Source organism: Apostichopus japonicus, chromosome 20 (assembly GCF_037975245.1).
Source record: "Apostichopus japonicus isolate 1M-3 chromosome 20, ASM3797524v1, whole genome shotgun sequence".
Taxonomy (NCBI): Eukaryota; Metazoa; Echinodermata; class Holothuroidea; order Aspidochirotida; family Stichopodidae; genus Apostichopus; species Apostichopus japonicus.
In genome coordinates this window covers 28,806,648-28,833,525 of record NC_092580.1, presented here as the reverse complement: position 1 = coordinate 28,833,525, position 26,878 = coordinate 28,806,648, and the positions used below count along the sequence as shown (strand labels likewise).

Sequence of the window (26,878 nt, the reverse complement as noted above, 5' to 3'; positions counted from 1 at the left end):
TTACTTTATTCAGAATTGTAGTTTGCTATTTACATATTAACATTGCTTTGCCTTAACCATTTCCATTTCTTGTTGTTTTTTCAATTCTTGGCAAGACTATTATTACTCTGCAGGTTTTGTAACCTTTTTGTAAACCCAATTTCCAGAATGTCAAATGCAGTTGCACTATCGACAAAGTCCGACACCAGTTGAATATTAATTAAGCAATGGTAGAACAAAGGTAGCTTAGCGTACGTTTGTTTTATGATTACGAATAGCTTTATAAGAAGATAAACATTATATTATTAATATTGGTTTTGCCCTGATAACAATTTAGTCAATATGTAATACAACAGAATTCAAGGACAGAGCTGAGATTGTACAGAAACTGATATCAGATATAACTCTTAACTATATATCATAAGTCACTTATTCACTTGACACTTGACAAGAGTGACTCAACATATTGACCGTTTCGAGTTTAAGGTGGATGATAGGTTTGGTTCGTATGACGTCATAACTAAGTCAGCTGTGAAGAGTATATACAGTGTACACGTACTAGATTATGTGAAGATCGCTATGTGTTTTCAATAATTAAATTAAATTTTAATAATTTTCTCTCAACAAGGAAATAAAACTTAAAGTTTAAGCTGCAATTGGAAGAAAAACATTTTTTTTTCACTTTGTTTTTTAAGTTTCATGAATAATACAAATATGAATGGGAAAGCTTTTATTTAGTAAATATATAAAATAAACAAAAGCAAATGTATGATCCTTATTTTCCTCCATTTTGGAATGTTAAATGAAATACCACCGATATAATATAACTGTAATAATGGTTCACTTTTACTACAAAATAAGTTACAAAAAAAGGAAAAAATAAGCCTTCGTCTTGTCCTCAAGAATCCGATCATTAAGAAGAACTAAAAGTTTATCATTTTGATAGAAATAATTAATAACATAAACTCGTAAATATCTACATTGAAGTTGACGACAGAGATTCCATTATTATTGGTTTTAGACAGTCGTTATCGAAAATGTGAACTGAGAATTTACAGAAATCTACAGACCTATACTAAAAAGCGAGAAAGTCGAAAAATGAGCGGGAGTGGAAACTAAGATTTAGGTTGGCATGACAACAGGGTTAGAACATTGAACGTGAACCCTACCAGTATAGCAAATGAGTCACGCAATTAAAAAAACAAACAAACACATGTTTGTATAATTTATTAAAAGGGAAGTAAGGCCTATTTTAGCATTCGCTAGTTCTCTTATATCCCACACACTTGGATGGAATGGATGAATTTCGCACGATGAACCTAACATCATCTGGGTGACCAGCATTTGATCAGGACCGCACACTATAGTCGTCTTCTTATAACTTGTGAATGTAAAGTTCGTATAATGATGTGAGGTTATTTTTTTGGTGGGCCTCAATCCTCATTTACTTAAGTATTGGATTTCCCATGATGACTGTGTGTCTTGTTGAGGTAGGTCGAGGTCTTGTGGAGGTACGGCACTCACACTACTAACAGTTGTACTCACTTGTCAATGTGACGCTCGTATTGACTGAGTAAGTTATATATATTGGTGGCGTTCTTTCTCCTAAGTTACTCAAGTAATGGATTCACCACCACCGACTATGTTGTCTTCTTGAGCTACGATACATGTTGCTTTACTTAACTACTCTCTACTCACTTGTAAACGTTGACTTCAGTAAAATTGTGGGCCATAATAATGAGGGCGCTTTGTTTCCCCATTTTACTAACGTAATATGTACTACAGTTAGAGTAGTATTCGTCCGCCGAAATGGGAAAGTGCCCTAATAAACATACCGAGGTGATATTTTCTGCATGATATCAGATATCTATGCACAATACGAATTAAACAACTGAGAAGATCAGGGCGATGCAAGAGGATCCCAAGCAACTGTTTTTATAAAAAAAATATTACAAATGCTTTGTTGAAATGGAAGCCTCTAAAAGACGAGAACTGAACTGACAAGAGCTTCGACAACGGTCATGGTAAGCTGAAATTGCCAGTTGAAAACTTTTTTTCTTTCTTCTGGCCACGCTGAAATTTACGTGACGAATTTTACTGTGTTAATTAATAGAGCAATGTATCGTGGTTCCACACCTTAACGGGTTACCTATATATGGTGTACACAGTTGTCCTTCTAACCTCTATTATGCTACGTTGTTATCGTAGCCATATTGACGGTTGGCAACCATACCATTACCGTTTACCCGTGCCAGCTTGATATCGTCAAACGACATGGTCTCCTCGAATGGAAAAATCCGTGGAGCAGTCACTTTTGTCCACCTCTGAAATAAGAAGAAGAATTTGCAATTAAAGCAGAATATTGAATATATGTTTATTGTTCTGTTAAGTCTTGTCTTTTGTTAAATCATTGTCTTAATTTCATCTCGTTGTCTCTCCTTTCTAAATTAAGCATCTAACTATGATCGATTATAGTCACCCAGACCCTTCCAAATAATAATAATAATAATAAAAGTTAGTCTTATATAGCGCAGAATCCAACCTAAAGGTTGCTCAATGCGCTTTCCGGTTATATGTAGCATTTAGAAAATAAGTAAGTTCTAATAGCACGTTTGAGTTGTTCAAGTGAATCAATAATATCATAATATCTGAAATTTCTTTGATCCCCCTTCTTGCACTCGAAATGACTTCCCTTCTAAGTAAGGGCGAGTGAGCTGCAGTACTGTGGCATTTAGTATCAAATCGAATTAATTTTCAACAAAATCAAGTGAAAGACGGTTTTATTACCATAGCAAGTATGACTCGTAAAAGTGCATATTGTGGTGGGTTTTCAAGTCAATAAATTGAGCGAAGATGAAAGAAAGGCAAACTTGACCTTGGCCCCTTTGAAGTAATCTACCTTCAGAACAGTTTACCAAGCTCTGCTCGATGAGAATATGTAAACCCCATGGAAACATAATCAGAGTTTATACACCTAATTAATTAACTAATTAAGGCTTCACTTTGTCTCGGTTTTGTTGTATTTTGATGGCATCTTACCAATAAAAATCTACTCTTTTAGAATCATATTACTCTTCCACTTCCACATACAAACTAATCATATCAGAATGTCAACTCTTATTATGAGTATGTTATTCTGCATACCTCGTTCAAGTTTCCAGGTGTTGAGATCAGTAAATTAAAAGCGTATAGAGGAATCCACAGCATTGACGCCAGAGATAAAACCCAACCGATTAATTCTCCCCAGACTGGATAGTCGTAAGTGTCCCCGTATTTAGCTCCCTGATAGTCGACCAAGCTGAACAAGAAAATACCCTGACAAAATAATTTAAAAACAAAATCATGATTACACAAATGAGTTTGTGGAACAGTTCACTCATTTTAGTGATAAATAATGCCAACTATTGTGTGTATTTCGTCTATTCACACCCAACTTTGGCATCATAAAGTTGCAGCCAATAAAACGCCATTAAAAAATGCGAACACATTTCGAGGGCTCCAATAATCGCAACTTAAACTGATCAGCCGTTGTCGCAGACAAAAGTGATTTAACATTATAGGGACATCATAGGAAACTGGTTGTCAAAATCCCCCATCCCCCCACCTCACCCCCACCGCCAAAACCAGCCCCTGCCCTCACTACCAAGCATTAATCTTTAACTGTTTCACGGTGATTGGACTTTTGGGTGCTCATGCCTAGGGCTCTTAGGGTGCGCACTGCGCATTTTCGATTATTGGAAGAATGTGGGCTGACTTTTTTTCTTCGTTGGTCGTATATTGAAATCTTCGCGGATTGGATTTGTAAATGGGAAACCATGTCCTATTATTACACACTAGTCTATGTATATAGATAAATTAAAAAAAGACATGAAATACTTACAAAGCTAACTGCAGGAGCAAAGATTGCCCAACAAAGAGGCCAATATAATCCAGGTAAAAATTGCAACATGCTGGATATATCGCGGTAGAATTTCTTGACCCCGTAACCGTAACAGACTGCTACACACTCCCAACCTGCGACCCACAACACAGGAATTCCGCTGGCCCCATAAGAGTCCAGCAGCTGGAATACATACATACCACCCTGAAATGTCAAGGAAAGAACATTCGATCAAGAAGATATAATCAAAGGTAATGTAGATGAACACTGATGAATGTAAAATAATAATTACCTAGTAAATCACACACTTAATGTATAATCAATTAGATCGTCTCATAAACTAACAGTTAAAACAAAACTTTCCCACAACACATACCCCTCTTGTTACTTCATATTACCTCACCGAATCGCACCTCACCCCATATCACACCGTACTCTAATGCGGTACCTTACATTAATTACATCCCATAGTTTTGGGCCCATTTAAAATAGGCTCGCCACAGAACAGTTCGAATCAACAAGTGTTGCTTCATATTACATCACCACATTACATCGCACTTCACTTCGCCACACATCACATTATATCTGATACGTATTAAACAATATGTGAAATCGCCCCTGTTATCCCCAGAGTGGTTGCTCTCACGTTACATTAGTTCAAAATACGCCTCGCCTTAACGCATTTTCTTACCTCAGCTCATCAAACCTCACCTGTACCTCATAATACCTCACCTAATCACACATCAAATCACATTTAATATCACGCATGTGTTTTTTAATATACTGTCATAAATTTCCACATAAGCCTTTTTGATAAGGTAACCTTCATCGCACTTCAGATCAAACCAAACTATAGGCGCGGTTGCAGGAAGGGTGTTTGGGAGTGCAGACCACCACTCCCCATCAACTTCACATAAATACTCAAATCTCTTTCTGAAAGGGGGGGGGGGGGTGGTTCCAGAGACCACCACCACGGTGAATCGGCTTTACTTATCGCAGGCTCACACAACCCCCTCCTTTAAAAAAAACCACTGTACCGCATGGTATTATACACATAAGTAATCAAATAAATATAAAGGCATAATGACAGACACAATTGAGTGCATGGTTTACCTTTGTTATGCAAAGAGTCCCGAAAAGGAATTCAACCAAACAGACGACACCAACGAACTTTGCGCGATGTTCGCGAAGATTAAGAGACGGAAATTCATCCATTATCGATGTCACTAGGCCCTCTAGAATTGTGAACTGTAAGGGGAAAAAAGGTATTAACCATGACAGCCGACAGTTATAAAAATGGATTTGTGCAAAATCCCATGAATCAAAAGGATTAGATTTGGAGCAAGACCCACACTTACGGAGTTAACAAGTTTCGTTGTATTTCATACGTTTGTATTGTTTATCTTTTAATACAAGGGGGGGGGGGGTTAGTTCATATTTCCGTTGCTATTACGTCATCCATTAATCCTTGCCACTGCCACTACCATCGGCTCTTTTTATACGTTTATATAACACTTCGAGATAAAGTCTCGGGCGGAATTTGACGTTACCTGACTATCCAGGCCAATCATTATAAGCATGGCAAAGAAGATAATCGACCAAATCCATGAACCGGGCATATTGTAAACAGCGGTTGGGTAAGCGATAAAGGCCAGGCCAGGTCCTACGGAAGTGAACATTTAGACAAAGGTTTAAATATAACTAAATGTAGTTTTATCTAAAACGTCTTGTCTCAATTGTAAAAGTAACAACAGTACTTGTTTGTCTCAACCTATCATTGCCTAGCATTTATGGCACCTGTTAGTAACCTTTCATTGATTTCATGGCAGGCCGTCTGTGTCAAAATCACGGAAAATCGATACATAAATCAATTAAAATCGGTACGGCATATCTGTCAATTTTGATTCGACTATCGATAATTCAAATCGATCATTTAAAACGCAAAAACAGGCACTGTAACAACCCTGGGTAATAAAAAAATAAAAAAAGGATGGCGTCCTACTATAATTACCGATCGAACAGTATATACCGAGTCCGTTATCTACTCTCTGTATCTTACCGTAACACATACATGCGGTTTCTAATACATTAGTGAAGTATATCGACGATATACCGATATATGTCGATGTTGATGCCGATGATACTAACCTAACGAGATGTGTGATTTCAAGGGAGTTTTGATAAACAGACAAACCTTTTGTTGTTACTTATATATTGAACAAGTTATATCCATGTTTTTTACCAACGTAAAAAAACATAATTCGTTTCATGAACTTAACTTAGACAAAAAAGCTAACACATAATTCCATAAACTCTTTGACTAACATATAGGTACCAAAAATCACCGTGTACGTTTTCAAATTAGACAGATAAACAAAGTTTTTTTTTCACACCCTTTTTAACGTTCACGTTTACTTTTCCAGTCATATTTGCAAGTTACTATAGGTTCCATGGCAACCCCAACTATGCCATTCTCACAACATATTGTGATTATTCATTCAATGAACTTTCAAACTCTCCAAGATACATATTTTTGGGACGTCATGTTGCGGGCCCTACAGTTGTGTACTTTGTAGCCTATTTACTAATAGAGATATGTCAAAGCGTCATGCAATGTAACACCATAGCAATCACACCAATAATTATCTTTTCCTCTCTCTCTTTGTTTACTTAATATATCATCGTTCTATTTCTTATCTTTCATGTTGGAAATAATCCAATTTTCGAAATATCTCACGCCTATAGCCGACTATTTTAAGAAAACAGTCAATCGAGAATTTGGGTTACTCGAGGGAAAATAATGAAATTGCATTTACAGGTATGATCCCACATAGCCCTATGTGGGATGTTTACTTTGGCACGTGGGCTGTTTTGAACACGATGCAGCTAATTTGAGAAAAAGACCAAGCTACTTTATTTGAACTCTGATGGAAGATTCAATCGCTATGCCATCTGCATGGCTAAAGCCACCCTCAAACTTATACCCAAGGAATTGTATCTCACCCCCTTACGAAGCCACATTCCACCCATTCCCTCCCTCTCCACTCACCTACACACATACAAACTCCCCGCCACTTTCACTTCGTTTTGCATGACTTAAAATCAAATAATAGATTCTTACCAGAATCGGCGACAACGGACACGTCGACGTTTAACTGTTTTGCCATAAAACCTAAACTCGCAAAAATGACAAAACCTGCAAATATACTCGTGAAGCTATTAACAGCAGCAACAGCAACGGTATCTCTGGTAAATAGGGACAAAACAGGAAGAAAACACAAACAAACAGAAAACAATTGAAAGGTAGTAATTAATTAGTAATTAATCATTAAAGTTAGGCCTAAACCACAATAAGCTACTTTGGTGTGATATACTTTTGCGTCCAAACAATTTATAATATATAACAGTCGAGTTCCAGATCGAGACTCCGAGGACATTTATGACACTCCCTCCCTCAGAAGTTTTCATTTTTTCTCCTCAAGTATATTATGAAAATTAGAATACATTAATCGTCATTACAGAGTTTCTCGGTCCTCCTACTTCACCCGGACCCCTGGACTCAACCCCCCCCCCACCCCTCACTCCCTCTTGTCAGACCTGAATATACTAGCTAGAAAGAGTGTCATGCCCTGAATAAGTGTAGTGTTTTCATAATTATAATTCCCATTATATTTACTCAAGTTCTTTTAGTATAGTATTCTGTAGTTATTAAATCTATGCGTTTTCGTTTCGTACAGAAGATGTAATTTACCTCAAAGGTTAGTGACAAGGATGGCTCCAAGCCTGATGATTATATGCAAAGTAGGCTAGGCTTAGTACCTCTATATTGTGAAAGTGTGGTAGGGCTAAGTTTAAAGTTGACGTATGTTTTGAAAAAGCAACAAACTATTTCAAGACTTTTATTTGTGATCAGTTGTCCTATGAATATTAATGAAGCTAGAGAATGATTTTTTGCTCAAGAGTATTTGTGTGTGAGTGAAAGAAAACAGGTTATACAAGTCCTAAGCTTTGATGAAAATGTAATACTAACATGAACGAATTGTTCTTATAGGGGTTGTAGCTTCCAAGTGATATGAGGGAGCCCATCCCTATCCCGTATGAGAAAAAGATCTGAGTAGCAGCGTCAATCCAAACCTGAGTCAAAATGATGGGACAAATATATACATGCAGATATATATACATATATATACATTTATACATACATGTTTTAAAAAGTGCATATAAGGTAATGAACGAATTTATGATACCGACATGCACCCCCCCCACCCTCCCCGTCCCCCGTTGAGGTAACCATCCGATATATGAGGTTGACATACCGTGGTGAAATGGAGTTTGAAAAGATTGCATATTTTACACTGGCTTATATATACATATGGTGCAATCAATTCCATTCATTTATTTATTCAGCCAATGTTTAAAAATATTACACATCGAAAATCAGAAAATGCCTCATGCTCCGTAATAAATATGAGTAAGAAATTTGTAAAAATATATGAAGATATATAAAAGGTATGTAAGAATAATAAACTTAACAAATCTGTAAAGGTACGCTTAACAAAATGTAAGAAATCTAAAAAGTGAAAAAAATATATATATATATCGTAATGAAGATACTAACCGTCGGTGACTTCAACCGAGAAAAATCAGGTTTTATAAAGTAAATTATGCCATCAACAGAGCCCTCTAAAGTTAAACCTCGAATCAACAGTATGGTCAGTATAATGTAAGGAATCAATGCCGTGAACCAAACGATCTGGGAAAGTAAAAGAAATAAGATATTGTGAAATGGCATGCCATAGACTGCTGAGTAGAGTACCAATAGACTATTAAATATCCTCTTTGGCATTATCAAAACTTTTTTCAAAGCTACATCAATTGATAATTCCTTCCTATCGATACCTATCAAAAGAGCGAGCGAATTAACACTGAAAGCCAAATTGGGTCTTTTCTCTCGCCATCAAATATCAATAAACAGAAACTATTATTGTAAATTTGCCACAAAATATGTCAATCCAAAAAGAGGTTCCTCAGAAATTGTTAGAAAAAGCGATCCTCTTCACCACTTTAAACAAGATCACAAAGGAGATATGAAGATTCTAATTTTGAGACCAAAGTCAGGTTTGAATCCTCAGACGTCTATACTTCAAAAAGTTCTTTTTTTAGTTAAGCTTTTTTTTGTTGTCTTGTTTGTCTGTTTATTGCCATGTTATAAAGTACCTTTCCCGTTTGTCTGACTCCTTTCCAAATACAAAAGTAAGTAAGGACCTATGATAAGACCAGACAACCGAGTAGTTCCCATCGCACACCGCCGACATCATCGATACCAGAGCTAATATCTAACACTCGCTTTCTGCGAAAGAATAAACAAATAGGATAGAAACAATGCAGAGGTAAACCTAAACATTTTCCGACCGTAGATTGCGTATATGTGATCCACATATTACTATTATATTGTGATACTTCCAACGAAAAGTCACCCAAGACGGAGCCTGAACAACAACAACAACCAAATATTATTTTATCGAACTGACAAACTTTTCAACCATTTTCCTTTCCCTGTGATTATAGACCTATAGTATCGCGACTTCTTGTTTAAAACTTGAACAGATAATACGCATGATCTTTTTTAGCCAACCTTGATTTGGGCTATATTTACTAACTAATTGAATTAATAGTTAAGAGCGGTTATAGGACATTTTCTAGCAATACATTATTGGAAAGCCTACACTTGTAAATTTGCGAGTCCTCACTAACGAAACGTATAAATTTACAGACGGTTTTAATCATATGACTGTACATTCTTGTTTGGTTTTCCCGGAAGGGAAAACTGTGGAGTCACTTTTACTGACGGATTGCAAAATTGTTCGGGGAACCGAGGGATTGCAAAGTCAGCAATGACTATAACGCGGATCGTAAAGTCGATAATTACTGTTACACTTATAAATTCGTCCAAAGTGAATTCATCACGTCACACATCAGGAGTCTATGCATGCATGATAAGTTCTTCAATACTGCCACCGCTTCCTTTTGGGACGCGAACGTCAAAGAGCTTGATCCACTCTCACCCCACGTCCCATTACATTGGGTCTGTGACTGATATGATGATGGCAATTAAAGTTAGATCATTCGTGGCCCTTCGAATGGTACATAGTAATCACACTGGCTATGATAGTGTGAAAAGGTAGGTAATATCTCTCTGGTGTGACCTACAGAGAATGGTCTGAAATAACTATACTTTATAGTAAAGTGTATATCTTAACTCATGGACTGCAAAGATTATCCGATAGTCTGAATGAAAAAGTTTCTATATGGTTTCACACAATATACTAGAACGTGTCTTTCGGTGATCTATTAATATTTCTAAGGCATAAAATCTCTGACGTCATATAACCAGAAACCCATTACATGATACGAGCTAATACACTTACTCCCAAAATTGTTGAGCAGGTGATTGGCCGAGTTCTATATCTAAAAGCGTCCCATTGGTTGTCAAGAAATATTTGGCATCTGTGATGTTTTTTTGAAGGTCGGGGTCATTGCAGTAAATATCTGTCCAATCGCCTTTACAATCGCCCCAAGGTAGGTGCAGTGTGAACGATTGAAACATGTAAAAGAAGGCCCATGAACAGATCACGATGTAGTAACAGCAGACGATGGCCGAAATCACAGCCGATGCATAGCCCACACCTGCGAGAAGAACATTAAAGGATTGACTTTATTGAAACACAATTGTCTTTCTTTCTTTCAAACCTTCTTCTTTTCTCTAAACTTTCAATCTTTCTTTCTTTCAAACTTTCTTTCTTTCTTTCAACTTTCTTTCTTTCAAACTTCATTCTTTCTTTCAAACTTTCTTTCTTTCAAACTTTCTTTCTTTCAAATTAATTAAATTACATTCACATGTTTTTCATTAACGTTATCATCTTTACAATTTGATTATTGCCATAACATCATGTCATGTCACGTCATGAGCTGTTTAAACGGTGAGAAGGCCAAGAAGGCTCTCCTAATTTCGATATTTTGAAAATTTCGTATATCTTCAACTTAATGTAGTAACTTGCTAATACCATTATGACGCGAGCATTGCATGACATAGCAACATCATAAACATATACATATCAGTCACACTATGAAAGGACACATTTTAAGAGCCTGTGCATATCTTGCAGAAATCGATATCAGCCTATCAATCGATTCAGAACATCATCGTTTCTTAATTACCACATTGGCGTTCCATATTTAACATTTCAAATCCTACGGACAAGTGAGGTTACCCGGTGTTTGACCACCGACAAACGCGCACTCATTATTGTTCACCATCACTGTTGGCTAACTGTGATGAAAGGATGCTGCAAAGCAATCTCTGGAATTTAAAGGACACTTTTTTTATAGCAAATAAGAAAGCAACAACTGAAGTGAGTTCCCGTCATCTAATGTTGTTTAGCAGCAGCAGTATTGATAAATTAGGTCAACGAAACTTCTGCACCATGGTGGGATCTGTACCGCAGAACATGTTGCATGACACTGATCGGACAATCCAATCACCGCCTTATACACTACTACATATGTAAAGTTTACTTAGCGATACAGTCAAAAAATTTATAGACGTGCGGTCGTTCTTTTGCCTCTGAACCATAGAAATAAGTAGGGAGAATGACGTCATACTGAAACCCCCATCCTACTGGTGGCGCTATGCTTGTACGGCAAGCAGAGCCGTATATAGAGATCTCTATATCTCTATATACGGCTCTGACGGCAAGAAAGTACCGGCGCGTAATACAAACACTACGTCTTTGACATAACTAAAGTGATAAAGTTGACATAAATCACTCGACATGATGATATCGTGTGCTGCATCTGGATGCCAAAATCGTCATTAATGTGAAAGTGGACTGTAGGTTCTCAGGTAATTCTTAGGAAGCGATAGTATAGAAGTAATTACATAGGAATCTAATTACTTTACTAGTGTCGTCTACTCAGCTATGGAACGCCAAAAGGACCACAGTGACATGTACTACTACTAATTTGACATGTACTACTACTAATTCGAAGTGTACTACTACTAATTTGAAGTGTAATACATGTAAAATGTCGCGTACTACTACTAATTCGAAGTGTACTACATCTAAAATGTCGCGTACTACTACTAATTCGAAGTGTACTACATCTAAAAAGTTACGTACTACTACTAAATTGGAGAGATGGCGCTATTCACAATCTTTCCGATACCATGTCATCGAGTTGCGCATCTGCATTAAAATAATGATGAAGAAAACATTCTTCAATACTCTGTTGATTCAAATGTCTATTTTACAGTTTATACCTTTAAGATCTGTGGCAAATATAGAAAATAGCATATAGTTAGGCACAGCTGGGGAATCAAAAGCATTCTTGACATTTCAATGACGGGGAAATTGCTGCTTGTGAATAATAGTGTGTATAACAATTTTAAGAGTTAAAAACTGGTGTATTTGATACTATATATGTAAAAAACTCGATGGACATGTCAAAAAAATAGAAAACGGCGCCCAAACGCAAAATGCTGCTTTACATTCAGAAAAGACCGGTGAGGTGCTACTGTTAATGAGCTAAAGTTAGGCTTCCTAGACTTTTTCTATATGCTAGGCCAGGCTGCGGCTAGGATATAGTGTCTAATTTAAATGATATTCCAAAACTGCTACTTGTTTAAATTATATACAGGTCTAGTACCGTATGCATTTTAGGTGTTCTACAAATGGCCTGAATATAGGCCTACTAAAGTACTAGGTCATGGATTAATTCCGAGCATAACTTAAGAGCCCAAATATACGTTACCGTTTAAATTTAGATTTTGGCACAGTAATGTGTGTATATGCAGAGCTTAGTATGCGTAGGATTAGGAGTATATATGTACGTGTCAGTCTTCCTGAATGTTCCCCTTCTCCTTGCCTACATTACTAATACTATAAACACCATTGTCTGTGACCATTGGGAATCACAAAAATAAAATCCAGTGGTGGCAAAGTAACAAGTTTTCGAAGCCCCAGCAGGTGGAACCATCGATCCCCAAGAATGTGCTTAATGTAGCTTCAGTTTTTAACTCTTAAAATTGTTATACACATTATTATTCACAAGCAGCAATTTCTCCGTCATTGAAATGTCAAGAATGCTTTTGATTCCCCAGCTGTGCCAAACTATATGCTATTTTCTATATTTGCCACAGACCTTAAAGGTATAAACTGTAAAATAGACATTTGAATCAACAGAGTATTGAAGAATATGTTTTCTTCATCATTATTTTAATGCAGATGCGCAACTCGATGACATGGTATCGGAAAGATTGTGAATAGCGCCATCTCTCCAATTTAGTAGTAGTACGTAACTTTTTAGATGTAGTACACTTCGAATTAGTAGTAGTACGCGACATTTTAGATGTAGTACACTTCGAATTAGTAGTAGTACGCGACATTTTACATGTATTACACTTCAAATTAGTAGTAGTACACTTCGAATTAGTAGTAGTACATGTCAAATTAGTAGTAGTACATGTCACTGTGGTCCTTTTGGCGTTCCATACTCAGCTGCTGTATTGTTATTCACTGGACCCTGGATATAGTTAGCCTAGGCGCTTAGAAAGGATACGGCTGTCATTTCGGATGCGATATGACTAAAGCCTAATGACAAAAAAATGATTTTAACTAATTTTACTTAAAACAATTAACAGTATCCCTAACGATAGATCCACATGCCAGAATATTATGGAATGACGGTTATGATGTCCTGGGATTACCGCTAACAATTTAATGCTAGGAAAATAGGCTACTACCCACTTTGCAACATTAACATTAAACTGAGAACTGCATGCACAGACTAATATGGAAGTATTATACAAAAGTAGCTGTGTGTGGGAAGGGGGTGGGGAGGAGGGAGAGTTGCTTTTTCACGGCATTTTTCAGGGACAACTATGACACTATTTGAGGGGAGCACTAAAATAATGCAAGCAAGAAGAATGTTTGTCATGTGCCTCTCAGATACCGAAAATGACTTTCTAGACATTAAAAGTTGCACAAACACTCTACTAACTCGAGTCAGTTGAGGCCGGGAAAAAAAGTATTCAAAGTTGGTTCTTAAGTCAGGAGTATAGTACTTACCACTCTAATCGTCATAACATTTCTCTGTTGTGCAAAGCACACCTACTCTTTCGAAAAAGCGGGTAAAATAAAATTTCAGTTTCAAAGTCGAATGCACAATGAAGACGCACAAATGATCTGGCTTTATGCCGTACAGCGCAAAGCGCCCTCATATTTTTCAAGGCTTCACTGCTTAAACACACGGTGATACACTCAAGCATTCTTCCTAGTTCAATTTCTAAGCTCTGAACACATCTGTCATGAAAATACGCTGTAGCTCTCTCTATTCATGCAGGTCGAAGACACTTTCCCAGATCCTGTCACGCAAGCACCGACCAATTCTAAAACAAATTGGGGAAATTCCTTGGCATATTTCGTCAGAGAGGGCTCAACTGTTCTCTTACTGATAAAAGCATGTGAACGCGGCACAAACGTATACATACAAATTATGACTTTAACCTTTGGTGTTACCTAGAACTGTCAACGGGTCCTTTGTTCATGATAATATTTACGTCTCTTTTTCGCAGAATAACAATTTTAGCGGCAGTATCCCATTTTTTGAGTCCAACCATACGTTGCGCATTTGCTATCAGTGACCGTAATGACAACAGTTGACAAAGAATATGCAAACTGGGGATTAAGATACTATACTGAATTTTCTGTCCCTTTCATTTACGAAGGGCGAAGAAAACACACCTCCATTCACAACATCTTACACTCCCCCCCCCCCAACCCCAAAACTCCCACCAACCCAACCCCCTTTCCCTTCCCGTCCGTGCACCTTCCGTTTTCACATCTTGATCTTCGGTGATCAACCTTCTATTATGTCAATTATGATTTTAATATAATTACTCCTGTTTGGATTAATTTTTATTATTTCTCTCTCGAGGTACTGAGAAGCTCTCCATCAAGAGGTGAATCCCCCCCCCCCACCCTGCAAAATAGAAAAAACAGTAGTCTTCTAATATGAGACAAAGCAGTCAATGGCAGTCCAGAGCTGAATTTAGGAACATCGTCTGAGCATTCTTGATCGTAGTGAATTTTCATTCAAGTCCAAGAGGGCATAATCGTTTCAAGACATTGATGGATGGGATTGGCGCAGCTTGTACATTAAGTGAACTTTAACTAAGCAGGTGCGATGTCAAGGTTGCGCACTGGGACAAAATGTATTCCCTTTGCTCAGCTTTTCATTTGATTGACTTCTTGTTGAACTTGGAAGGGTTCCAAATTTACCTTAAGGGGATGTGAAGTTCAAATGTAGAACTATACCAATCAAACGTTGTGGATCTATAGTCAATTGATGTATCCCAATTTTGAAAAAAAAGACACCTTTTTCAAATGACCATCTTTAGGAAATCACACTTGCTTGCTTCAAGTCAATTTATGCTAAAGGCATGTGCAGTTTTCATCCGTCAGATATAACGACGTTTGCTCTCCCGGGGGGGGGGGGGGAGAGAGAGGAGAGAAGGTAACGGAGGATAGATGAATGTGATAAAAGTTGAAACGCCAGCGAGGCCTACCGAGATAACAAAGAAAGGGTAAGATAAAGGAGAGGAATAAATAAATATAAGTGCAATGCATTATATATCCATAATCTCAAAAAAATAAATACATCTCAAGAATCAGTGTAAGGCTATATATACTGAAAGTGACTTTTTTGCTTACCTTTCAGTATAGGATAAATATACCAGACGGTTATACCACCTGTCTGAAGTAATTGGCCAAACATGACTTCCATAAAAAACATCGGAAATCCACAGGCAAATAGAGAGACGAAGTATGGGATTAGAAAGGCTCCTACGTGGAAGAAAGTACAGTTTATGATATATGTATTATCAATAAACGGTTCAGTGAACCAAACAGGATGTTATTATGAACATAGACATCGTAGCTAAAATAAGGCTTGAGACTTAAACATTTTCATCTAATTGCTTTGTGAAGGGGAAAAGTGTGGTGACTTGCAAAAGAAGGGTGGACTTTCCTGGATTTCAATGTATCGTAGTTATGAGGGGGTTGGGTGAGAAGGGGGGGGGGGATGGGTGGAATTATCGGTTAAGAATACAAGTATATATAATAACAATGAGCCAGTAACGTTGTACCGATACTCTACACCCATACATGGGTATACTGCTGTGTACAGTGATCATTTTACAGTGCAAGACACAAACTGTCGATGGTATTTTATTGCAAATTGGAGCATTTTCTCATATATTCAAGTTACTGAGTTCTCATGCACTGTCACGACCCCCCCCCCCCCCCGCCCAACCGCCGGGTGATATCATGTTATGCCACGGGATCGTCGGGACAGGTTGTCAACCCTACCTTACCTCCTCCACCAAAGAAAACACATCATACATAGTCAAAGATGCTGAAAGCAACATTGTATCATGCATGCTATTACTTTACTTGATCAGTCCCCTTCTCCTTTCCATACACTTTTCCACATTAAATGAATCAAATCGGCTATTGCGCTGGCTTTAGAGAAGGGTTGAACACAAAAATCCAAACACATATTGCGAAGTTTCATAGCCATATGGCAGTCCAACTTACCGCCACCATTTTTATGGCACAGATATGGGAAACTCCATACATTCCCCAATCCAACAGCAAAGCCTATGCATGCCATGATGAAGTCCAGCTTACTGCCCCAACTTCCACGACTGACTTTCGAATCTATCGTTGCATTATCTGTGTCACTCTCGGAATCTTTATCATTCTTACTTGGTGACGTCTCAACCGTGAAACCCTTCTCCGTCCTTGGTTTGTTGTCTGTCATCTTTCCTTTAATAGTGTGTATTCGTCAGCTAACAAAAAACTGTGAAAATCACGCAAATTTCAATTAAAAGTGCGATACCAAACATTTACCTATATATGACCCTCTTACTGCCCCTATACCGTATAGCGCTCCGTTTAGAAACGTAAAAGCCAAGGGCGGCGGAACCGGGGGGGCACAGGGGGCACGTGCCCCCCCACTTTTCCTCAGGTTAAAAATGTGCCCTTTTTCTACATAAAAATTGAGGTGTCTCAAGTTAGCAAGAGGCCAGGGAACCAGAATGGACACTTGGGAAGGGCCGTTTCAGGCCATCTGAGGGGTTTGTAAAACCAAAATTTTCTTGTACGCTCCGCGCCAACCGATGGTGGCGCTCCGCTCAGATAGTCGTGCATACAACTTTGCAAATCCTGGCTACGCCTACGCCCCTGACTTTTAATGAATTTCTGTGGGTCAAACTCAAAGCTATTTCGAATGGAAAAAATTTGTTAAGATATTAACAAGAAATAAACTCTAATTCGGAAGATTCCTACATTAGCAACTAGCATGATTTCACCTCATTTTGTCTCAAAAGAAAACTGGTTCCTTGTTTCCCAATTTGCACATTGGATATTGCGAGTGCTAGTATGCATTTTTCTTTGAGGGGGGGGGGGGGGGCGTTGATGGAGTGATGTGTATACGCAAATAAGATAATACAATAAGAGTTATAAAGGGTACTAAATATCAGGCTGCATCAGTCCAATCGAATTTCTGCAAAGTGCCCTTTGATGTCGGTGCCCCCCCAGATTAAAAGTGCTTCCGCCGCCCTTGGTAAAAGCGCCTGGTTATCTACCCAGAGCAGCTACGCAGAGCAACTCGCGGGGTTGATTGGGCGAGGCTCAAAATCACCTCGAAACATCAAGTATTTGAATGTTTTCAACAACGACACATTTTAATTACAAAAGGGCGCGCATTCATTACACATATGGGAAAAGGGTAAGGCCTAAGTTCCATTACGAAAAAGGGGCATGTACTTCTATATTTTATGATAAGAGGCACTTCGATGTTTCTTAAACTGATGACCTACCCCCCCCCCCCATCCACCCATCCGGCCAAGTCCAAAACAATCTGCCAAGTCCAAACTGTAGGTTTCTAATAAGAAGTTAGTTGGGGAGGGGGAAGGAAAACATTTGAGTGCTATATAGTGATGTCCTTATATAGACATACTGATTTTCGACATACTTGTCTTTAACATGCCTCTTTAAGGTTAATGTTTATGGTGACACCAGCTCCTCTGTTCGGACATATATGTTAATCCATTGATTATAAATTCCAATAACCAAACCATGTACTTTGAACTACATACAACAAGTATAGCAGAATTTCCCTGGGTGGCATTGAATACCATTTTGTCCTTGACTAATTTATAATGCATAGTAAACATGTTTCTTGAATTCATTGAAGTCTTTTGTTTTTTCTATCGAGTTGGTTGTTACATCTAATGAACTAGCCTATATGCTAATGATCTGTGGTTTAGACTAAATAGTTCATCCACTTTGATTGATGACCCTCAGATGATTAAAGGACCATTTCTGAATTTCTGAATTAGAGCTACAACATGGACTGACAGCAGGGCATAATATCAGTCTACAAAATATCAAAATTAAGTTTGTCTAAAGTTATCAACTTGCATAAGCACAAACAACCCAAACGATTTTACGAATTGAATTCAGAATCAAATAGAACTCTTGGCTTAATCAGATATCTTTAATTAGATATCTTTAATTATCAGATATCTTTAATTAATAAAAGTAAGACACAGAACTTACCTGTCACAATAACATGTTTTGATAAAGACAAAAGAAGCTAAGAGCTGAATTGCCCAATCGACCCCCCCCCACCCAACCCCAGTGGCGGATCGTCCATGAAGTCAGAGGGGCGGATCCCCCCCCCCCCTGACGGACTCAAATGGACCTTCGGTGTCCTTTTCAGCTTTTTACCACTTTTCACTTATTCGTGATTAGTGACTTTTTTATTGCGCTCTCAAATACCTATTGACATTTGTCACATTTTGTTGGTGTAATTTTCTGACAAAATGGCGATGACACCTATTTATTTCTTCTTTTATTGGCAAATTAGCAAGGCTCGGACAAGGGTCATTTCCGGCGATCTAGGGAGTATCTAGTTACTCAAAATATTTTCTGTACGCTCCGCGCCAACCTGTGGTGGCACTCCGCTTAGATAGTGTCGAAAGCGCCCCTACAGACCATTCTCGCCCCCCCCCCTGACCAATACCCCTAGCTCCGCCACTGCCCAACCCAAAAACTTTGAACTGATTTAGTACAACAGACTTTAGAATAACACAACAATATAGTGACCGAGAAATGAGTGTAGCACATGTTTTACGAGAAACCGATTGAAAATGTTATCTTTTAAAGCACTCTTATTCGGGATCATAATCTGATCTAGCTAGTATGACTTAACCAGATTTATCGCGTTTGCAATTTAATTCAGGAAGTAATTCAGACAGTTATAGGTGAACCTTGTAGACCTCAGTGTCTGCTATGAATGAGCTTTACCATGCAGTGATTATTATGCTTGAAATGCTGACGTACAAATCCCTTGCGTGTTGCTCGGTGAGCCCGATGCAATCAAGGTTGAGATACTCTGACGCTGCCAACCCCCCCCCCCCGCTTCCTCCAATCACTTCATCTCCACCCCACCTCCACGCATGACTACACATAAGAAAAAGCGATTATCATCAGTTTACAAATTTACAGCCGGTACAAATATTTCATTCATTCGATGCGACAAGCAAACCAGATACTACACATTTTGCCACATATCTCCAAGACCCCCCACCCACACCTTCATAATTACCCCGCCCCCCCCCCCACCACCCCTTTCCCTCTTCTCCCCAACAGTCCCGCAACTTCATTACCTAACTTTTTTGTACCAAATAGGCATCTTGTTTGAAACGGTAAGAAAAAGGCATGTTGGATCGGGTCATGAAATGAAATATGGAAGGCTGTTTGATATGATCAACCTAATATAACGTTTTATATATTTTAGTCATAACTGTTTAGATTTTTTCTCGGTAGCGTGTCCCGTAGGCTATTGCAGCATGAAAATTCTTTTCTGTAAATTTACAGAATCCTGTTGTTAATAATTTGTATTACTAACCTTCAAATCGTTAATATTCTATAGCAAATCTATCAGGATGGATATATTTCGAATATAAAACTGAATTTGCAGAAAACAATGAAAAATAAAGTCAAAATATGTAAACGACCAACCTATACGGCCACTCCAGTTCACAATATAGTGACACGTTGACCTATAAGCCTCCCGCGCGTTATGTGAAGTGTCCAATGATGTATATATACGGTCACTCGAAGTATACAGCTAGGCTCAGAAAAGGAACATATTAGTCTTATTGGCTTAAATCTCCAAAAGTAACTTCCCATCGGGGTTTTTTGTTTTGGTCGAAAATTCCTTTAAATAAGACAAACGTTTGTAGCACAGACGACGATATGCACGGACAGCTAGCCAGGTTTCGTTTGCATCTCGTGAAATTGTATTAAAATGTAAGTTTAGCTCGACAAATCACAAAACAAGGCGACAGACAAATCTTGATGTCTCTAGGACTCCTGCCATCGTGTCAACTCGCAAGACAATTTCAAGGAACACGGCAAAGTACCGACTTGTTTGTAGTTGTCTATAGGCAGTGCCTATATTAGGCACCATTCCATTGGTCCTCGAAAAGGCACAGATAATTCTTACATTGGGTTAAATTATACATTTCCTTTCTTAGTGGAAGCGGTGGTCACGGAGGCCGGTGGCGTTAGTGGTATACATTTGGGATGATTTTCTTTCGGTCAGTCATTTTTATACCACTGTGTGCATGTAGTAACATACTTGTAAATATGATTCCACTCACTGTATCACCATTTGAATGTTGCATTAATACATATATGTTACAATACAAACTTGGCCTCTTTTCGTGTAAAGTTACTGCTAGTCGAAAGTATGGAACTTCAGTTGAATTTATAGTACTTAATGTTTATGTAATTAGCCCTCCCAGATATAAACTACAACTTCCGGTTCGATTCTTATATGCAATGTAGATTAGTTCAGACATGTTTACTACTCTCGTTTCTGTTTCAATATAAAAAGGAGACAAGTAAACAAATTCGATTAGAAATGAGAGAGAAGGATGCATAATGTCAGATTTATTGGTTCTCAGTCTGAGTATTAATGACGATATGCAGATGTAGAATGACACGTGACCTCGAAACAGTTACCACAGTTGACATGAAGTATGTACATATACAGCCTTCGACACACTTCCCGCCTAACCCCACTCCATATCGTGCATATTCACATTAGGGAGCTGATCCATGGTCGGACAGTATGCATGTGATTAAAACTACTACTACTACTGAATAACATTTCAATTCTCCTCGGCTTCGGTCGGGGGGAACCCAACATGCAGCGTTTTCCATATTGTTTTTCGAAGACGGTCGTGCCGTGGCGGCGGTTCATCATTTCCGTGTTCTGTTTCAACAATTGTAGTTATGGAGCAACAAGTTTGCAAATGATCTTAACGAGCAAATGTTGTTAACAGAAAACAGTCAATACGTGTGCGTTCATCAGTCGAACGATTATGAATCTTAACGACGTTGAAAACAATAGGTCACGGCAGTCGACTTGATTTGCGTCTTTCAGATGAAATGTGTTCATTAATGATGCACTAATCTAGGTTCTTACATGACCTTCACTATAGTGATTGAGTTAGATAATAATAGTAAAATGGTGTACATACAGAATGGAAGGTGTTGCTTTAAAGTTTGGTAATTATATTATCAACAGTAAATAAATTGAATAACGTTATACGCATATGAAACAGAATTTACTATTATCTTAGTTAACACAACCCTAGAAAGGAAATCAGGCAGGAAAGTGAGATAACGACGAGTCCTAGCATTAAGGAAAAAGCATTTGCATTTAACAAATCAGAATCGCTTGCCATGTACGGTACTCTACTGACTATATATAGTGACCCATTGTGACAGACTTTAGATAGCCTATGTTAAAATGGCCACAATACATTGAAATTATTTACTAAAACTACTAACTGCGTCACAGAGTGTTGTTGGGGTTTCCTTTAAGCTCAATGGTTGGTATTCTACTGAAATCGAGAACGACAGCTTATCTGTATAATTGGTGCAATATTAGGAAAGATATTGCAATTGTCTGTTTGGATTGTAAAAACACAATTGAATATGAAAGTCTTTTAATGTGGCAACACGAAACCACATATATACGATTGAGACTTTTTTACAGACTCGTTTACGTTTTATATTCACAAATATAGTTTGAAGATTATGTAATTCTGCAAATTAAATCATTTTTAATTAATTTCGTCATTTTCTAATAACGTAATATGTGCTAGACAACTAATATCAGCTCAATTGTCACATGTTTTGTTTCCAATGTTAAGTATTAAAACAAAAGAATAAAACTGAGTATCCAATTAGTTGTGGATTTGTCATGTTGTAAGCATCAAATGACACGCTGTGACATTATTTTGGGACGCCCTGCAGATTAAAGATCTGCTTTATTGGCCCAATTATAGCATGCTATAGCTAGGAAAGTTTTGTATTTACTTAATCGACTTGCCATGGTCGTAACTCGACCTCGTGCTGTAAGATTAGCCTGCATAGCTTATTAACACCATTAGGCTCTTTGTTTGGAAATATGTTCATGTATACAGTGTAGTTAATCATAAAGCGTTACTTCACACACAGACCCTCATACAACAACAAATATGAGGCAGGCGTTGCAGACTAAGTGGTAAGAGGAGGTCATTTTACGACCAAGGCATGTCGATTACGTAATTTCAAGAAACGTTTCCATGATAACTTGCTATAGTAAGGGTCTATACAGCAGACCTTTAAACTTCGGTCTATGCACGTCCCGAACGCCGTCATTGTTTAAATTAAATCAGGTGCTTGTGCAGATAGGCCCATCGGTTTATCGGTTCGGTACCGGTACGCCGCTGGGTCTGAGACTTTGAGAACGTCGCCGGGGTTGACGCCATTTGAAAAGAAACACCACGTCCTCAGAAAATTCTATTGTTAAGGGATATTGTTAACGTCCAGGCACGTGGATTTGAACAATAGAAAAATCAATTGGGTCGTCAGTCTGATATGTATAACATACCGGTCCTGTGTGTATGCGCGCGCGTGTGTGTGCGTGTGTTCTGGGAATGTGCGCTCCTTTTCGTCAAGTCATCATATACACACAAATGAACACCAAATATGTTTGTTCACTGCAACAACATTTTATCGTATAAATAAATAATCTATAAAGTTATATATATACCTTTAAACAAGCGCGTAGACCCACCTGTCCAACCTTCGACCTAAACTATTCGACCTAGTCTATACGGAAGTGGTAGGCTAGACAATCAATTACCATTTAAATTAACTCCGGTTACAGTGCTTATGCAGGGTTATATTATGACTGACAACACCCCTCGCCTATATAAACTAAAAGGAGGTTGACGTATACTACATAAGATCTGATCTTTATCCATCCAAAATATCACAACAAAATTCTAACCGCAATAAAAGTTGGTCTATATATGTTTTTTTTTGTGGCATCTAGAGTGTGTGGGGGTTTTTTTTCGTATTTTTAAGTAGAGGTTCATCGTGTCAGCTATTTTACACATTAATCAAGCGTTTCTACACCGAAATGAAGCAGACATTTTGTACAAATTGCTACGAAAGAAAGTAAAAACACGAATGAAATCTTTATTCATGTTCAAGAAAAAGGGGCGGACTGGAGCATAAATTGTCGCCTGCTCAGCGATCCAAGCGACGGTGCTGGGGTATTGAAACAATTCGAGCGGTCGGCCACTCGGGTGAAATTACAGCAAACTTCGCAACCAAGATGAAATCGACGCCTTCGCCAATTCAACCTGGCGGGCCTCTTGGCGCCTTTGAAACAGAGGCGTAGCGGTTTCAAGCCAGCCAATCCGCCCGGTTCAAGAATTGGTCTCATAAAAGTGAATGGTACTGAATCATAAACCATGCATCACATGAATGCACAATTTTCCAAAACATGAGAAACAAAGTATAATAGCGAGGCATTGCAGTGTGCTACAACATTTTGCTTTTTTTGGGGGGGGGGGTTGTTTTGACCATCAAACAATGTTATTTGAATAAAATGACAGCTATCAAGATGTTCTTTGTTTCACTAGAGTGAAGTAAAGTTGCCATGTTATTTAATCTTAAGAATAAAAAAAAAAATCTATGCATCTCGATAAAGCATAATCGATTATTTATCCAGATCATCAACACAGAAAAGATATTTTGGTATAAACGGTATGTATTCGGATACCTGAAAAAAAAGTTGTCAAATGTTTTCCTACTTCTACATAGCGGATGAAGACCGCATAAGACACAGTAATGTTAAGAAATAAAATTAACGCACCAACTGTGAAACGTGGACATTTAAAGGTGAACTTGTTTTGGATATTTCTTTCCGTAGGCATACCATGCAAACTTGCTGACGATACCTATTTACAGATCATTACACACGCTCTGTATCCGGTCTGATAAGTCATTCAAGTTGGTAACAGAAGACAGATAATTATTATTCCATATTGCAAGTGGGAAAACCCCATCTTAACCTATTCCTACCTCTGTAAACAGTACCAATATGTGTGTTTTTATCGTGACAGCGGATTTAACCCTTAGGCATATAGTTTCTCTAGATAAGTAGCGTAGACTATAGTTGTAATTCCCAAGGTCAAATATTTATGTTCTTCCCTAGCTTTCACTTTTGGTTTGTAATCTTGTGGCTAGCTTTCGAATATGATAGTTCACATGGAATTCTTGTTCAGCTTTTGGACATACATTGGAATTTCTAACCAATATAAAGTAGTTTCTATATGACACTATAATTTAGTTAAACCGTCGATCGAAAACCATTTATCGACCCGGTTTCAACAGTCCCCGGTTTCTTTGAGCGAAAAAAAATTGTTACGCCCAAAACCAGCAAACCCCTTCGAAATTTTATTCATACATTGAATAACTTTGGTTCTTTCAACATTCCGAAGGAAGCGAAGGAAAGTTTCCGAAGGAAAGTTTAGTTGTTTTAGCTCAGCCTACATTGACCGCATTTTGTTGTTTGCCGTTGTACATTTTTTAATGTAGCCTACGTGTGTATAGTCAAATGCTGAAAAATATTGAGAGAGCGTTGAGGGCAAACGATTTAACATTGTACTTCTGTTTTTTTCTTTTTCCTGCAATAAAGGTACTGTAATGTCAATTAACTGTCTGTTGGGGCAATCTGTAAAGCTGGGATTGGCGAGAGAGTCTGGACGAAAAGATGACAATGGAGAAGATATATTCAAGTGCCCGTGGCACAGTGATACCGTTTATTCAAAACTTACAATATATGGCTCTTATAGTTATCCTTGCATTACACAGAACGTCAACTGTTAACGCAATTCCACAACGCGGCGTCTACATGCAGTGTACAACGCGGCGCTAAACGCAGCGCCCACAGCGGCGCTACACGCAGTGTACAGCGCAGCGTCCAACTTGGCGCTACACACATCACGCAACGCCGCTATCAACGCGCGCAGCTTCCGTAAATATATGAAATACAGATTCAAGGCTACAGAGTCAACTGTACGGTGTCAACAACGCCGATGGACTAAATGACCCTAATGTGGATCATTTAACCTAGATTCCTTTCTGATACCTGGGGTGTTGGGGGCGGAGTTCGAGTGGGGGCAAGTTTCGCGCGAATAGTTCGGTCATTTTAGGTACTTTTGCAATATGCCACATTCCCAAAGACCTGAAACCATGGTAACCGTACTATGAATGATTCTTAACCATGCAGTTTGAACAGTTCATTCATGAGTTCCATCCGCTAAATTGATGAAGGGATAGTCCAACTAAAAGTATGAACTTGACATATGGAGAGAAAATCCAAGCGCGTAGCCAGGATTTCATCTACGGGGGGTAGGGCGGATTCAATTGATTAACCTGTCAACGAGAGCGCTTTGCACATTTGCGTGGGGTCTAGGAGCTGTTATACGGCCCCTATTTGGGGTCCAGAGGCAAAGCTCCTGGAAGTTATACGATATGATAGACTTAAGAGGCTTCATACGTTCAACTTTTATCCAATCGTCCGAGATTTTAGTCATGTAAAGTTATATTAAAATCTTCAAAGGTCTGCATAAGGTTAGTTTATATTGATCCGTTGGGTAGAAATCATCAATCAGGTAATAACCCACTCAAAATAGAAAATAATTCTAGGGTGGCCTATTCAAATCCGTGGCACTGTAGCAGTAGCCATACAACACAAAACAATACGATGGTGTCACCAGTTTGAAGTTTACCACCTACAGCAAGTTGCCAGTTTTTCTGTACTACACAACCGGTCAAATTTACCGGATAAATCGCATGGATAAAAGGCCAAAAACATGTTTGTTCGAATTCTACCCGTTTACATAGTCTCCAATTTGGTAGATTGCATTCCTTTTCGATAGGGTGACTCTATGCAGGCTGTCGGCGTAGATAGCCTTTCAAAAGTGTGTGGACTGTGGAACAAATCTTAAATATACTAATTTGCCTATGAAACCTATTTTTAGTCATATATGGGAATACGATATTCCAGTTTCCACACTTCTGAAATTTTGTAAGATATCTCTCTTCGTTTTTCTCCAAACTCCCCTCCCCCCCCCCCCTTCTCCACCTCTCTCTCTCTCTCTCTTCTCTCATTTTTGGGAGGCGAGCGCCCCCATAATCCTGGCTACTCGCTTGGAGAAAGTCACTAATATGCTCTTACCAGAAACCCTGTATGCTCTGTACTCGTATTGTTCACACTTTAGTCTACAAAAGCATAGTATGCATGCAGTTCTTTATAATTGGATGATTCATTTTTGCAGAAAAAGTTGCTATTCGCTAAATCAAATTTTGAATCTGGAGAAACTGAAAAAATCAAACATGGTATAGCGATGGAATTTTGACAATCGAGTTAAGTTTTTCGTCGTTTCAATCGTTTTGTCTGCATTTCTCAGTCTGAGCTATTCTTTCAACATTACAGTCTCCAGTCTTATTGTCTATGATCTACTAATTATGA

The 26,878-nt window shown here is 38.3% G+C and overlaps 1 pseudogene; it reads right to left on the bottom strand.

Moving 5' to 3' along the window:
- Positions 1-132: 132 nt before the first annotated feature.
- Positions 133-20,311, bottom strand: LOC139961552 (creatine transporter-like; annotated as a pseudogene).
- Between the last annotated feature and the right edge of the window lie 6,567 nt (positions 20,312-26,878).